General features: G+C 33.4%; 1 pseudogene; it reads left to right on the forward strand.

Moving 5' to 3' along the window:
* The first annotated feature begins 10,206 nt into the window (after positions 1–10,206).
* LOC100933917 lies at positions 10,207–12,195 on the forward strand (annotated as a pseudogene).
* Positions 12,196–14,731: the final 2,536 nt, after the last annotated feature.

Consider the following 14,731-nt stretch of genomic DNA (forward strand, 5'->3'; position numbering starts at 1 on the left):
GGACATACAAATATGAAAATCTAATCAAGAATGTTTAATAAATAAATAAATAGCCAGGTCTTACAGTTAAAATCCATTTTAATTCTGTTTATAAAAGAATGAAGTTGACCCAGATTGGTTGATGTCAGAAGCCTCATTCCATGAGTTATCTGACTAATGTCTGTTACTCCAAGTAGTAGCAGATTGACCTGCCTTATTTTATAGAGGAATCCTTGCTCTTTGAGGGAGCCTTCCCTTGCTATCTTTTTTTAATTATTCTGTTGAAGATTTTGAGTGTGTATTTTTGGGGACCTTGGCATTCCTAAAATAAAAGAGACACATGGTATTGTTTATTGCATCTAGTAATTAATAATGAACAAGAGCACTGTATCTATGATGTTAAATAAAAAAATGATAAGTTTCTAAAGTGAACATATGTGCCTTACCATGTAAATTCCATGCTCACAAATTTTTCATTGATTTACCATTGCCTGTCAGATTAAACATTTATGCTTTGTTATGTCCTTTCACATTCTGGTTTCCATCCAACTGTCAAGCCTTATTTCATTCTCCTTTTTTTATAACCACTACCTTTTAGTCTACTGACGTACTACTTATTCCCTGAATTAAATATTGTTATCCCTTGCTGTTATATAGTTGAACAAGCTATCCAAAATGCATTCATTTTTACTTCTCAGGATCAAGCCTTGACTTTCTTCTGGGGTAGTTCATGTGTCCCAGGCAACATGAATCTTTAACCATCTTTTCTGTTCCCTTCTACCCTTTATCTTCCTTCTCTGACTTCTTCCTGATTTGTCCCTTTCTTCAGTTGTTATTAATCTCTCCTCAATTTCTATATATATGTGTGTGTGTGTGTGTGTGTGTGTGTGTGAACATAGTGTACTTACTCTATAAAATTAAAGTTCCTTAAGGAAAAAGAATTCTCATTTCTGTCTTTGTAGCCCTAGCAAGCAGCCATAGTAGACATGTCTTTTGAATTAAATTAACAGGCTACTCTATTTTAGGCAGAGATGATTCCATTTGTTGAATTTTAAACCTTTAATTCTGTTATTTATATTTTATTTATATACATATGGTGTTTGAGCTTAAAAGAAAAAGATTTAATTAAACTTCAAATTAGAACCAAGTTTTAGTGCTCTGTGACAGATAAATAAATAATGTGGTGTAACATGGATTGGAAACAGTAAGCTTAACATTTGCCCACAGTTGTAGAAATGCTCACAGAAGTCTATTAAGAAAAAAAAAATTCTTGTTTTCTCAAATGAAAACAGGAAGACACAGCAGTGTAAGGGAATTTCTACACGAACAAAAAGATTACAAAATACCAGCAGCCCTTCCTGGAAGTTTATGATCCAAGAGAAGAATAACATGAGAAGGCTTTTCTATCAACTGTGAATGCAAGATTTTCTTAGATGAATTGGATGTGCTTTAGAGGGGAGGAAAAGTATTTTACCTAAGGCAAAATGATTTATTTCATCTTCCTTGTTTTGTTACTAAGATGTAAGCACTGTAGATAAAAGGGGAGTCAGAAATTTGAATATGCCTACATATTAACAATTGACATTTTTTTCTGAGCAAGTCTTTCATAATAACACTGTAAAGGAGAAATTTTTCAAAAGGCTACTTTCTATTTAGTAGTATCCATGCTGGGCAGCTAGGTGTTACAGTGGACAGAGTGACAGGTCTGAAGTCAGAAAGATTCTTCCTGAGTTCAAATCTGATCTCATATACTTACTAGCTTTGTGATCCTAAGCAACTCATGAAACTCTGCCTCATTTTCCTAATCTATAAAATGAGCTGGAGAAAGAAATGGCAAACCATTCCAGTATTTTTGCCAAGAAACTCCAAATAAGGTCAGATACTACTCAGCAAAAACAGAACTATGCTCCCTAAATATAATAAAAATATATCTTTTTTAAGAAGTCATATCAATTTTTTTTATTATTTAAGAGTATCCCCTTTTTCTATGTACTAAACATTCATCTAATCTGTAGATGTAAACTCCACATTCATTATTTATCTGCATGACACAATCTTGAGAGTAGCTTTGTTTTTAAAAAACTGATAACTCTTTGGCTTATACCCACCCAGAATTGTCTTGGAGAAGTTTAAGAATATAGTTTCTTAAATATATCTTTGGATTCTATATATATATTCAAAGTAACAACTGTGTATATCAGTTCCAGGAAGATCTCTATTAATACCATAGAATATATATAGAAATACACATACAACCACAGATCCCTCATAGTATATACATATACAAAAAATGAGAGAGAGAGAGAGAGAGAGAGAAACAGAGACAGAGAAAGAGAGAGATAGAGAGAAAGGGAAGGAGGAAATAAAAGAAGGTAAAAGACTGAAAGACAGAAACAGAAAGAAAGGGAGGGAGAGAAAGAGAAAAGGAGATAGAGGCAAAGAGAGACAGAGAGAGAGAGGAGAAAAGGAAAGAAGAGAAGAGAAAGAGATAGAACCAAAACTTGATAAATTTATCTTTTCTTTTTATTAATTATACCTTCCCTCAGAGCCCTATAGTCTTCTATATCTTAATAGCATTCTGTAGTTTAGATTACCCTTGAAAAAGAAATGAATTTGGGATTATTAGTGGGGTACTCAAGATTACCTAGTAAATCCATCTTTATGCCCAGATATCCCTATATATATCACATGGACATAACATGTGATATTCTCCTATATTTTGGACTTTCTTGAAGAGAGATCTACCCCCACCACCATCACCATCACCTTCTAGTGAATCTCAAAGACAAAAACCTAATAGTACTTCACTAAGGAATGGAAATCCCTTCAAAATGGAAATGCACTTGGAGTGACTAGACTGGTAATCCCACTGTGCCAGTAATTGCCAGTAATAGTCTTCTGTGTTTTTGAAATCTCTGGAATGGAGTACTGAAAAGTTTAGTAATTTTCTAAAGATCATACTGGCCAGAACGTGTTAGGAGTGAGACCTGAAACCAAGTTCAAGGCCAGCTCTCTATCCATCAGCCCATACTATCTTTAAAATGAATGCAAACACAAGCATGACCATTCTTGCATTGTCATCTTCCGCAAAAATATATTATGCAAGATAATGTTTTGGAAAGCTCCACAAGAATATTGTTTTTTAGTTAATTGGACAAATGACATCACCTTGTAGTTCAATGATGATGTAGAAATAATTTTTGTGAGATGAAGAGAAAGAAAGTGAAATGAACAGAGAATTGCTTCTAAAAATATGATTTAAATCCTAGATTCCCCTCACACCTAATCATTTACTACTGTTAACTAGGGAAAGAAATTTTACCTGCATTCTTATTGTTAAATGATTGAAGTGGTTAAAAAAAAACTTTAAGATTCCTTCCAAGTTTAAAATTCTTTTTTCTTGTTAAGAAACAACTTCTGATAGGCCAATATATCTATTAGACTTTTAACTATCTTTCTTAGATTCAGCCATGTTAGGTGCTGACTTATGAAAGTTTCTCTAGAGAATAATCTTTTATTCATATTCTTTAAATTCTTCTCACTCATGTAAATGAATATTATAATTAATAAAAAGAGAAGGAAATGTTTCCATGACAATATTTTTGGATCAGACCTGTAGTTTAATTGGTTTAGAGAACTCTTCTGTCAATCAACAAGGATTTGTTCATTGCATACTATGTGCCAAACACTGTTCTAAGTGCTAGGCATGAAAAAAAAATGATCCCTGTGGATCAAGTAGATAAGCTTTTCTGTATAATTAATAGTCTTAGAAAGTGGTCTAAGGTATTGAGAAGTTAGATGACTTTTCCAGAATCATGCTGTCAGTATATATCAGAGTAGGATTTGAGACCATTTGAGACCATAGTCTCAAGATCAACTGCTCAAGATAAACTAAGAATGGGGAGGGGGGTGGTGCTGGTGCTGCTGCTTTGCTGCTGCTTTTGATACTGTTGCAGGTGGTAGTGATGATGTTTTACATGTATGTAACCCTTTAAAGTTTGTATAGACTTGTTTAAATTTTATTCACTTATTTTAATACATATTGCTGTATGAATCATGTTGGGAGAGAAAAATCAGAGCAAATAGGAAAAATCATGTAGAGGAAAAAAACACAGAAAAAAGAAGTAAGCATAGCATGTGTTGATTTACATTCAGTCTCCATAGTTGTTTTTCTAGATGCAAATGGCATTTTCTGTCCAAAGTATATTGAATGGATTGCTTATCACTGAACCACTCAGAACCAAGTCTTTCATAGTTGATCATCACACATTCTTGCTATTATTGTGTACAAAATATTCCTGGTTCTGTTTGTTTCATTCAACATCAGTTTGTATAAATTGTTAAAGGCAAAGACGCAAGGACACCTAGATGTTCTAATGGATAGAGTGCTGGCTCTTAAGTCAGGAGAACATGAATTCAAAACCATCCTCAAACACTTTATACTTCCTAGCTATGTGACCCTGAACTCAATTACTTAAGAACAAAGAACATTACAAATATATATATATTTTTAAATGTCCAGGCATTTCTAAAAAAAAGTTTCCATCATTTTTATAGAATGATAATATTCTATTTCCTTCATATACCATGGCATATTCAGCCATTCCCCAATTGATGGGCATCTAGTTATCTTCCAATTATTTGTTAAGCTGCTATAAACATTTGCATATGTCCTTTTTCCTCCTTGATTTCCTTGAGATACAGATCCACTAGTGGCACTGCTGGGTCAAAATGATATGCCAAATTTTATAAAACTTTGGACATAGTTCCAAATTGCTTTTCAGAATAGTTGGATCATTTAACTACTTCACCAACAATTAATTAGTTCCTAGTTTCCCCATATTCGATCCAGCATTTATCATCATTTTTTCCTGTCATCTTAACCAATCTGAGAAGTGTAAGGTGGTACCTCAAAGTTGTTTTAATTTGGATTTTTAAATCAATAGTGATTTAGAGCATTTTTCATATTACTATAGGTGACTTTAATTTTATCATCTGAAAATTGTCTCTTCATAGCCTATCCTATCCTAAATAAATGACTATTTATCAATTGGGGAATTACTTATTTTCTTATAAATTTGACATAATTCTTTATGTATTTTAGAAATGAGATCTTTTTATCAGAAACACTGGCTATAAATATTTTGCCCAACTTTGTACTTCCCTTTTAACCTTGTTTCTGTTGGTTTGGTTTGTGCAATTTTTTTTTAATTTAATGTATTCAAAGTTGCCCATTTTGTCTTTCATAAAATTCTTTAGCTCTTTTTTGATCCTAAATTTTTCCTTCTCCAAAGATCTGAGAGACAAATTATCCCTTGCTCTCCTAATTTGTTGATGGTGTCATACATTAAGCCCAAATTTTATGCTCATTTTGACTTCATTTTTGTATGGCATATGAGATATAGATCTATGCAGAGTTTCTGACATATTATTTTTCATTTTCCCAACAATTTTTGTCAAATCATGAGTTTTTATTCCAGAAACTGAAGTTTGGGGGATTATCAAATACTGGATTACTATAGGTCTTGATTATTGTGTCATGTGTTCTATTAGAATCTACAGTATTCTACAGATCTACCACTCTATGATTTAGCCAGTACCAAATGGTTTTGATGACTGCTGCTTTATAATATAGTTTTAAGTTTGATACTACTAAGCCACCATCCTTTGTATTTTTTTTCATTAATTCCCGTGATATTCTTGACCTTTTGTTCTTCCAGGTGAAGTTTGTTATTATTTCTTTACAATTCTAAAAACTATTTTGGCACTTTGGTGATGCACTGAACAAGTAGGCAGAACTGTCATTTTTATTGTATTAGTTCAGCCCACCCAAGAGCAATTGATTGTTTTCCAATTGTTTAGATTGGATTTTATCTGTGTGAGAAGTGTTTGATAATTATGTTCATATGATTCTTGGGTTTGTCTTGGCAGGTGAGCACCCAAATATTTTATTTTGCCTATAGTTATTTTAAATGGAATTTATCTGTGTATCTCTTATTTATAGGCTTCATCAGTAATATATAGAATGCTGATGACTTGCATGGATGCATTTTATATCCTGCAACTTTGCTAAAGCTGTTAAATATTCACAGTAGGGTTTTAGATTATTTTTCTAGGATTCTCAAAGTCTATCATCATATCATCTGCAAAGAGTGATGGTTCTATTTACTCATTGGCTATTCTAATTCCTTTAATTTTTTTTTTTTCTTATTGCTAAAGCCAACATTTCTAGTACAATACTGAGTAATAGTGGTAATAATGGGCTTCCTTCTTTCACCCATTGGAAATGCAACCAGATTCTCTCTATTATAAATAATGCTTGCTGCTGGTTTAGTAAGATACTGCTTATTATTTTAAGGAAAGCTCCTTTTATCCCTATGGTCTCTACTGTTTTTAATAGGAATGGGTGCTATATTTTCTCAAAAAGTTTTTTCTGAATCTATTGAGATTATCTGTTATTTTTGTTATTGATGTGGTTGATCATGGTAATAGTTTTCCTGATATTGAACCAGCCCTGTAATCCTGGTATAAATTCCACTTGCTCATAGTGTATTATTTAGCTGATGAGTTGTTATAATCTCTTTGCTAATATTTCATTTAAAAGTTTTGAATCAATATTCATTAGGGATATTGGTTTGCAATTTTCTTTTTCTGTTTTGGCTCTTCCTGGTTTAAGTATCAGTAGTGTATTTCTGTCATAGAAGAAATTTGGCAGTACTCCTTCTTTCCCTATTTTTCTGAATAGTTTACATAATATTGGAATTAATTGTTCTTTAAATGTTTGATAGAATTCACTTGTGACTTCATCTGGCCCTAAAAATCTTTTCTTGGGGAGTTCATTCAAGGCTTATTCAATTTCTTTTTCTAAAATGGGACTACTTAGGTCATTTTTTTCTCCTCTATTAATCTGGGCAATTTATATTTTTGTAAATATTCATCCATTTAGGTTAGATTGTCAGATTGGCTGCCATGGAGTTAGGCAAAATTGCTCATAATTATTGCTTTAATATCTTTTTCAATAATTGTCAATACACCTTTTTCATTTTTGATGCTAGTGATTTGTTTTTTTTTCCTTCTCTTTTTCTAATAAAATTAACCACAGGTTTATCTATTTTGTTGTTTTTTTCATAAAACCAACTATTAGTTTTATTAATTAGTTCAAAAGTTTTCTTAGTTTAAATTTTGTTAGTCTCTCCTTTGAGTTTCAGAATTTTTGTTTATTTAATAGGTGATTTTTAATTTTCTCTTTTTACTAGCTTTATTAGTTACATGTCCAATTCTTTGATGTCCTCTTTCGCTTATTTATTCATTCATGAAGCTATTTAGAGATATAAAAATTTCCCTAAAAACTGCTTTGGCTGTATCCCATAGGTTTTGGTATGTCATCTCATTATTTCATTCTCTTGGATGAAATTATGAGTTATTTCTCTGATTTGTTGTTTAACTCACTCATTATTTAGGATTAGATTATCTAATTCCCAACTGGTTTTTGTCTGTCCTACACTGGCCCTTTATTGAATATAATTTCTCTCACATTGTGATCCAAAAAGGAAGCATTTACTATTTCTACTTTTCTGCACTTGATTGCAAGGTTTTTGTGCCTTAATACATAGTCAGTTTTTATATAAATGCCATGTACTTCCAAGAAAAAGATGTACTCCTTCATGGACATGGCCCTCTTCAATAATGAGATGAACCAAATCAGTTTCAATAGAGCAGTAATGAATTGAACCAGCTACACCTAACAAAGGAACTCTGGGAGATGACTGAACCACTATATAGAATTCCCAGTAGATTATATCCCCTAATTGTGTACATATGTATATGGGGAATTGCACATGTTTAACAAATACTGGATTACGTTCTATCTAAGGGAGGGTGTGGGGTAAGGGAAGGAAAAAAACTGGAACACAAGGTGTTGCAAGGGTGATTGTTGAAAATTATCTATGCAAATGTTTGTTGCAGCCCTCTTTGTAGTGGCCAGAAACTGGAAAGTAAGTGGATACCCATCAATTGGCGAATGACTGAATAAATTGTGGTATATGAATATTATGGAATGTTGCTCTGTAAGAAATGACCAGCAGGATGATTTCAGAAAGGCAGCAGAGACTTACATGAACTGATGCTGAGTGAAATGAGCAGGACCAGGAGATCATTATAGACTTCAACAACAATACTATATGATGATCAATTCTGATGGACGTGGCCCTCTTCAACACTGAGATGAAACAAATCAGTTCCAATAGAACAGTAATGAATTGAACCAGCTACACCCAGTGAAAGAACTCTGAGAGATGAGTGTGAGCCACTACATAGAATTCCCAATCCCTCTATTTTTGTCCACCTGCATTTTTGATTTCCTTCACAAGCTAATTGTATACTATTTCAAAGTCTGATTCTTTTTGTACAGCAAAATAACTGGACATGTATACATATATTGTGTTTAATTTATACTTTAACATTTTAACATGTATTGGTCAACCTGCCATCTGGGGGAAGGGGTTGGGGGAAAGGAAGGGAAAAGTTGGAACAAAAGATTTTGCAATTGTCAATGCTGAAAAATTACCCACACATATATCTTGTAAATAAAAGGATATAATAAAAAATAAGAAAATTATCTATGCATATGTTTTGAAAACAAAAATATTTAATAAAAATAGATTCTATCCCCATTTTACAGATGAAGAAACTGAGCCTCAAAAAGGTGAAGTGATTGCTCATTCGGTATTCAAATCTAGTCATCTTGAATCTTCTTTTAAAATATTCAGAATTCAAAGGGATTCTCTATGGGACATGTATATTTCATTTAAAATATGCATATATATACATGTACATATATATTTTATTTTATTGTCCTTTAAAGGAATGAGCTTCTCACAATGTATTCATAAAAAGCAAAAGGGAAAAAATAACAGCAAGAAATGAGGTTTGATAATCATTTAGTAAAAGAAAACTTAGAATCTGACTTTTGACTCCACAGTAATTAAGAGCACCTTCCTTTTTGACTAGGAGGTGAAGGTCTTAAATTCAAGGTAATTAATTCTCACATATTTCCTTATAAGCTTCATTACCAAACCTATCTTTTCTTGTGGGAATTAGAAAATGGATAGGGACAAAAACTCTATCTTTATCCTGCATTTTAATTCATCAGTTCTAGCCAAGAAGCAATGTCTCAAAAAGTGACAAAAAAATGCAAGTAAATCTGGGTGAGGGATGAATACCTAGTGACAAATATTTAGAAACATTTAATTCATGACATTCTAAAGAAATGCAAAAAAGATGAGGAATATATTATTAAATTTTCAGCTTGCCTTTTGAAGCATTAAATTTGTCTCAATTCAAAAGCCTAATTTCATAAATACGCTCCTGTACACAGAGATAGGTCTTTTACTACATTTACTTAATTAGGCTTGTGAACTCACTGATAGGAAAGATGAATACAAAAAAAAAAAAAACACACAAATATTCAGCACACTTACTAACTTCTTTATGTTCAATTCTATTTTGTCTTGCTTTTAAGGTATCAGCACAGGCTTTTTTCATTGTAAGCTGACTTGAATGTTGTTTCTTATTTTCTTTTTATTCTACTTGGTATATGTCTAGATCCATAAATGCTCTTTGATTAGGGAATAGGCTCTGGGTAAATATTTAAGATCTCTATTTACCATAGACCTATGAGATTTGACCAACTCAGTGACTTGGGAATCAAGAATTAAGACAACTGGAGTTTAACCAAGTTTGGGGGCACTTTTATATTTTGATTTTGTATATAATACCAGTAATAATGATAGTAGTAGTGGTGGTGATAGGACTAGCAGCAGGAACAACAGTAATAGTGGTGGTGGTGGTGGCGGTAATGATAGTAATAGTAATAGTAATTAATTATCATCATCATCATACATTTAGTTAGGCTTTTGCTATTTACAAAACTCTTTCACATGCATTGATTCATATTATATTAACAAATTATAAGGCAAATAATGCAACTATCATTTCTTCCTATTTTGCAGATACAGAAACTGAACCTCCTTAAGTTTAAATGACTTGTCCAGGGGTTATACACTTAATTAGATGATTAAAGACATTTACTTCAACTGCATAACAGATTTGTCAAGAAGTCCTTGTTACCTATCTCTATACCAAAAGTGGCATAGGAGTAGGATTTTGTCAAGTTATGCAGTTGAAGGGGATTAAAGCCAAAAGTGTAGGTGCAGCTCTTGAATTACTCTCTCTTCTTTTTGCAGGTGATTTCCGGGGAACATTTTGCCCCCACCGAAAATTTTGATTGAACTTAAACTCAGCTTAATTTATAGCATGCTTTGTGATCCTTCCCCAATCGAGAGGGAAACCAAGGTTTGCCCTCATCTCTCTAATAACAACCTGGAGAATGTGAAATTAGAGACATCATCTAATTGTGGGAACAAAGTTGAGAAAGAACGAAAGTGGATCTGGCCTGACCATCCTAGCAAGTGTACTTGGCAGCTAGGCAAACCTGTCTCAGAATCTCCTCATCATCAGGTCTCCTTGTCAAAGATAACCAAAGTCATTCGTAATATTTTGAAGAAAATTGGAGATACACCTATGGTCAGAATCAATAAAATTGGGAAGAACTTTGGACTGAAATGTGAACTTTTGGCAAAGTGTGAATTTTTCAATGCTGGAGGGAGTGTGAAGGATCGAATCAGCCTGAGAATGGTAGAAGATGCAGAAAGAGCAGGCATTTTGAAACCTGGACATACAATCATCGAGCCAACTTCTGGGAATACCTGAATTGGGCTGGCCCTGGATGCAGCAGTAAAAGGGTATCATTGAATCATTGTGATGCCAGAGAAAATGAGTATGGAAAAGGTGGTTGTCCTGAGAGCACTGGGAGCTGAAATTATGAGAACTCCAACCAGTGCCAGATTTGATTCCCCTGAATCTCATGTAGAAGTGGCATGGCAACTGAAAAATGAGATTCCCAATTCTCAAATTTTGGAGCAATATTGAAATGCCAATAATCTTCTCGCTCACTATGATAGCACAGCAGAGGAGATCTTACAGCAATGTGATGGGAAATTGGAAATATTGGTAGCTTCTGCTGGCACTGGGGGCACAATTACAGGTCTTGCCTGAAAGCTGAAGGAGAAATGTCCAGGATGAAAAATCATTGGTGTTGATCCAGAAGGATCTATCCTTGCTGAGCCAGAAGAACTGAACCAGAGCTACAAAACAGTTTATGAAGTAGAGGGCATTGGGTATGATTTCATCCCCACAGTACTAGACAGGAAGATGGTGGATAAGTGGTACAAGAGCAATGATGAAGGCTCTTTTGCTTTTGCTGGAATGTTAATTGTGCAAGAAGGATTACTTTGTGGTGGTAGCTCTGGTAGTTCGATGTCTGTTGCAGTAAAGGCTGCCAAGGATCTGAAGGAGGGTTGTGTGGTCATTTTGCCTGATTCTGTGAGGGATTACATGTTCAAATTTCTGAGTGACAAGTGGATGCTTCAGAAGGGATTTATGAAGGAAGAAGATATGATGATTACTAAGCTATGGTGGTGGCACCTCAAGATTCAAGAATTAAGCCTCTCTTCACTTTTGACAGTCTTACCAACTGTCACTTGTGAACGAACTATTGAAATCCTCCGAGAGAAGGGTTGTGACCAGGTACCAGTTGTTGATGAATCTGGTTTGATATTGGAAATGGTCACTCTTGGTAATATGCTTTCATCCTTGCTTGCTGGGAAGGTTCAGCCTTCAGACCAAGCCAGCAAAGTCATCTATAAGCAATTTCATCAGATTCACCTGACCGACACCTTGGGGATGCTTTCCCACATCCTGGAGACAAAACATTTTGCTCTAGTGGTTCACAAACAGATTCAGTATCACAGCAATGGCAACTCCAATCAAAGACATATGGTGTTTGGTGTTGTCACAGCTATTGATCTGCTGAATTTTGTGGCTGCCCAAGAAAGAGAACAGAAGACAAGTTAATCTCAAGTACTCTGCATAAAGATGCCACTAAAGGAAAACTGCAAAGCCGTCTTCTTATTTCTTCTTCTCTTTTTGTACTAGCTTCAAAATGTTCTTATCATTTGATTTTCTAGAACTGACATTTTTTAGCATCAAGTGATAAACTCACTATGTAACACAATAAGCATTGCTTTAATATTTTGTCAATAAATAGCATGTAGGGTGGTATCTGATTTAGTAAAGAAACATTAACTTTGTCACCAGAAATGTTAAAAAAAAAAGTTATGAAGTTGAAGTAAATGTTTTTAATCATCTAATTAAGTGTATAACCCCTGCACAAGTCATTTTAAACTTTTATAATGATCAGGCCAGCCAAGTTGTGAAGAGGTCATCTAGAAAATGCTGAACAATGAGCTATGAGAAACATGATTCAAATGCATTTCACTATATGGTATTATAATAGAAATATTTATTTATAACTCAATATTGTCCATTTAAGATAAGCAAACTGAGTCTACACAAATAGTTTCATGTTAATAACCAGCATAGAAATAGCTACTTCCACTACTGTCATTTTTATCAACCTAGCACACATCCTGGTTTGTCAATAGACTTTACTAATTAGTTCAGACCTTTTTTTCTCTCTTTTAAAAAATTAATTGAATTTTAACTTCTATTTTCAAGTGAAGACATTTAAATACATTAAGAAAAATATTGGTGTAACAAGAGAAATAGGGATTGGACTTATGATTTGGTGTGTCGTTTGGTCTTCTTCCACTTATTTAATTATAATTTTCTGAGCTCTTCTTTAGTTCAAGGAGTGGTTAACTTTTCTGAATGGTTAACTTTTCTTTGAGGTACTTCCTCTTCTAAGTCATGTCTATACCTTCTCTAAAACTTACATTATTAAAGAATTAAGATGTTATATTACTCCCATAATCAAATACCTAGAGTTAAGAGTGAAGCTTTAATTAGGTACTTCATGACTCCATGACCATGAATAAGAAAAAAATAAAAAGTGATCAAGCTAGAGAAATTTCCCATGTGGTATAAACCCATTTACCATCTTCTCATTCCACCTTTAAAAGATGTAGATGCTGACTTACTTTAATACAGTAGAAACATGAACATCTTCGATGTTATAAGCCATTTTTTTTCTTTTTCTCTGTCTTCACAATATATATAACATACATTTGTTTTTGTGATTGTTGTGTTTAATTAGATGATTAAGGACATTATCTTTAACTGCATAAACTTTTTTTATTATTACAGCTTTTTATTTACAAGATATATGCATAGGTAATTTTTCAACCTTGACAGTTGCAAATCCTTTTGTTCCAACTTTTTCCCTCCTTCCCTCCTACCCCTTCCCCCAGATGGCAGGTTGACCAATACATGTTAAATATGTTAAAATATAAGTTAAATACAATATATGTATACATGTCCAAACAGCTATTCTGCTGTATAAAAAGAGTTGGACTTTGAAATGGTGTATAATTAGCCTGTGAAGGAAATCAAAAATGCAAGAGGACAAAAATAGAGGGATTGGGAATTCCATGTAGTGGTTCATACTCATCTCCCAGAGTTCTTTCACTAGGTGTAGCTGGTTCAGTTCATTACTGCTCTATTGGAATTGATTTGGTTCATCTCATTGTTGAAGAGGGCCACGTCCATCAGAATTGATCATCATATAGTATTGTTGTTGAAGTATATAATGATCTCCTGGTCCTGCTCATTTCACTCAGCATCAGTTCATGTAAGTCTCTGCTGCCTTTCTGAAATCATCCTGCTGGTCATTTCTTACAGAGCAATAATATTCCATAATATTCATATACCACAATTTATTCAGCCATTCTCCAATTGATGGGCATCCACTCAGTCTCCAGTTTCTGGCCACTACAAAGAAGGCTGCCACAAACATTCTTGCCCATACAGGTCCCTTTCCCTTCTTTAAAATCTCTTTGGGATATAAGTCCTAAGTACATAAACTTGACAAAATCCTACCCCAATGCCACATCTTGTTATGAAGATAGTGATAGGTTTGAAATCTATAGATAGTAGATAGTCTTAATCTACAATGCCAAAAAGGTTTTAAGACAGATTATACTTAAACTAGCTGAATTGTGAAGAGGTCAACTGCAAAACACTGAATACCTTTGAATTTATAATTTCATCCAAAATAACTAGCAATATGTGGCCCTCTTCTTTTTCTGCATTGACAGTAACAAGGAAGGGAAAGGAGGAAGATGTAGGATGCTAAGAATCTAAGAGTTCTTAAATCCTAAATATTAACTTAATGAGGGTTTGGCTTTTCTGAAAACAAAACCTTCATCCAGTGATCTAAGAATTAGTAAGCTAATAAAAGAACTAAAGTACATTGAGGGTGACAGTTTTGTTACAAATTAGAGATTTTGCAAAAAATAAATAAATATGTAAATAAAACATGTATTCCCTTTGATAGTTTGATAAAGCCCAATATGATATATTCATAATCAAAGGAAATGCTAAATTTAAGTTAAAAGTCATTGAAAATAAAAAGGTATTTAATCCCCATTCAAATTTCCAGACCCTCTGAAACTTATCCATGTATTCTTTGGGGATCCATGAACCCCAGGGGAAGAATTCATAAGGATGGTTTCATAAAAGGCCTGAGAAGACTTAAATGAATTAATGGAAAATGAAGTGAGAAAACAAGAATATTACATACAGTAACAACAATATTGTAAATATAATCAACTATGAAAGACTTAGCTACTCTAATCAAAACAATAATCTAAGACAATTCTAAAATAACCATAAT

This window comes from Sarcophilus harrisii, chromosome 3 (assembly GCF_902635505.1).
Source record: "Sarcophilus harrisii chromosome 3, mSarHar1.11, whole genome shotgun sequence".
Taxonomy (NCBI): Eukaryota; Metazoa; Chordata; class Mammalia; order Dasyuromorphia; family Dasyuridae; genus Sarcophilus; species Sarcophilus harrisii.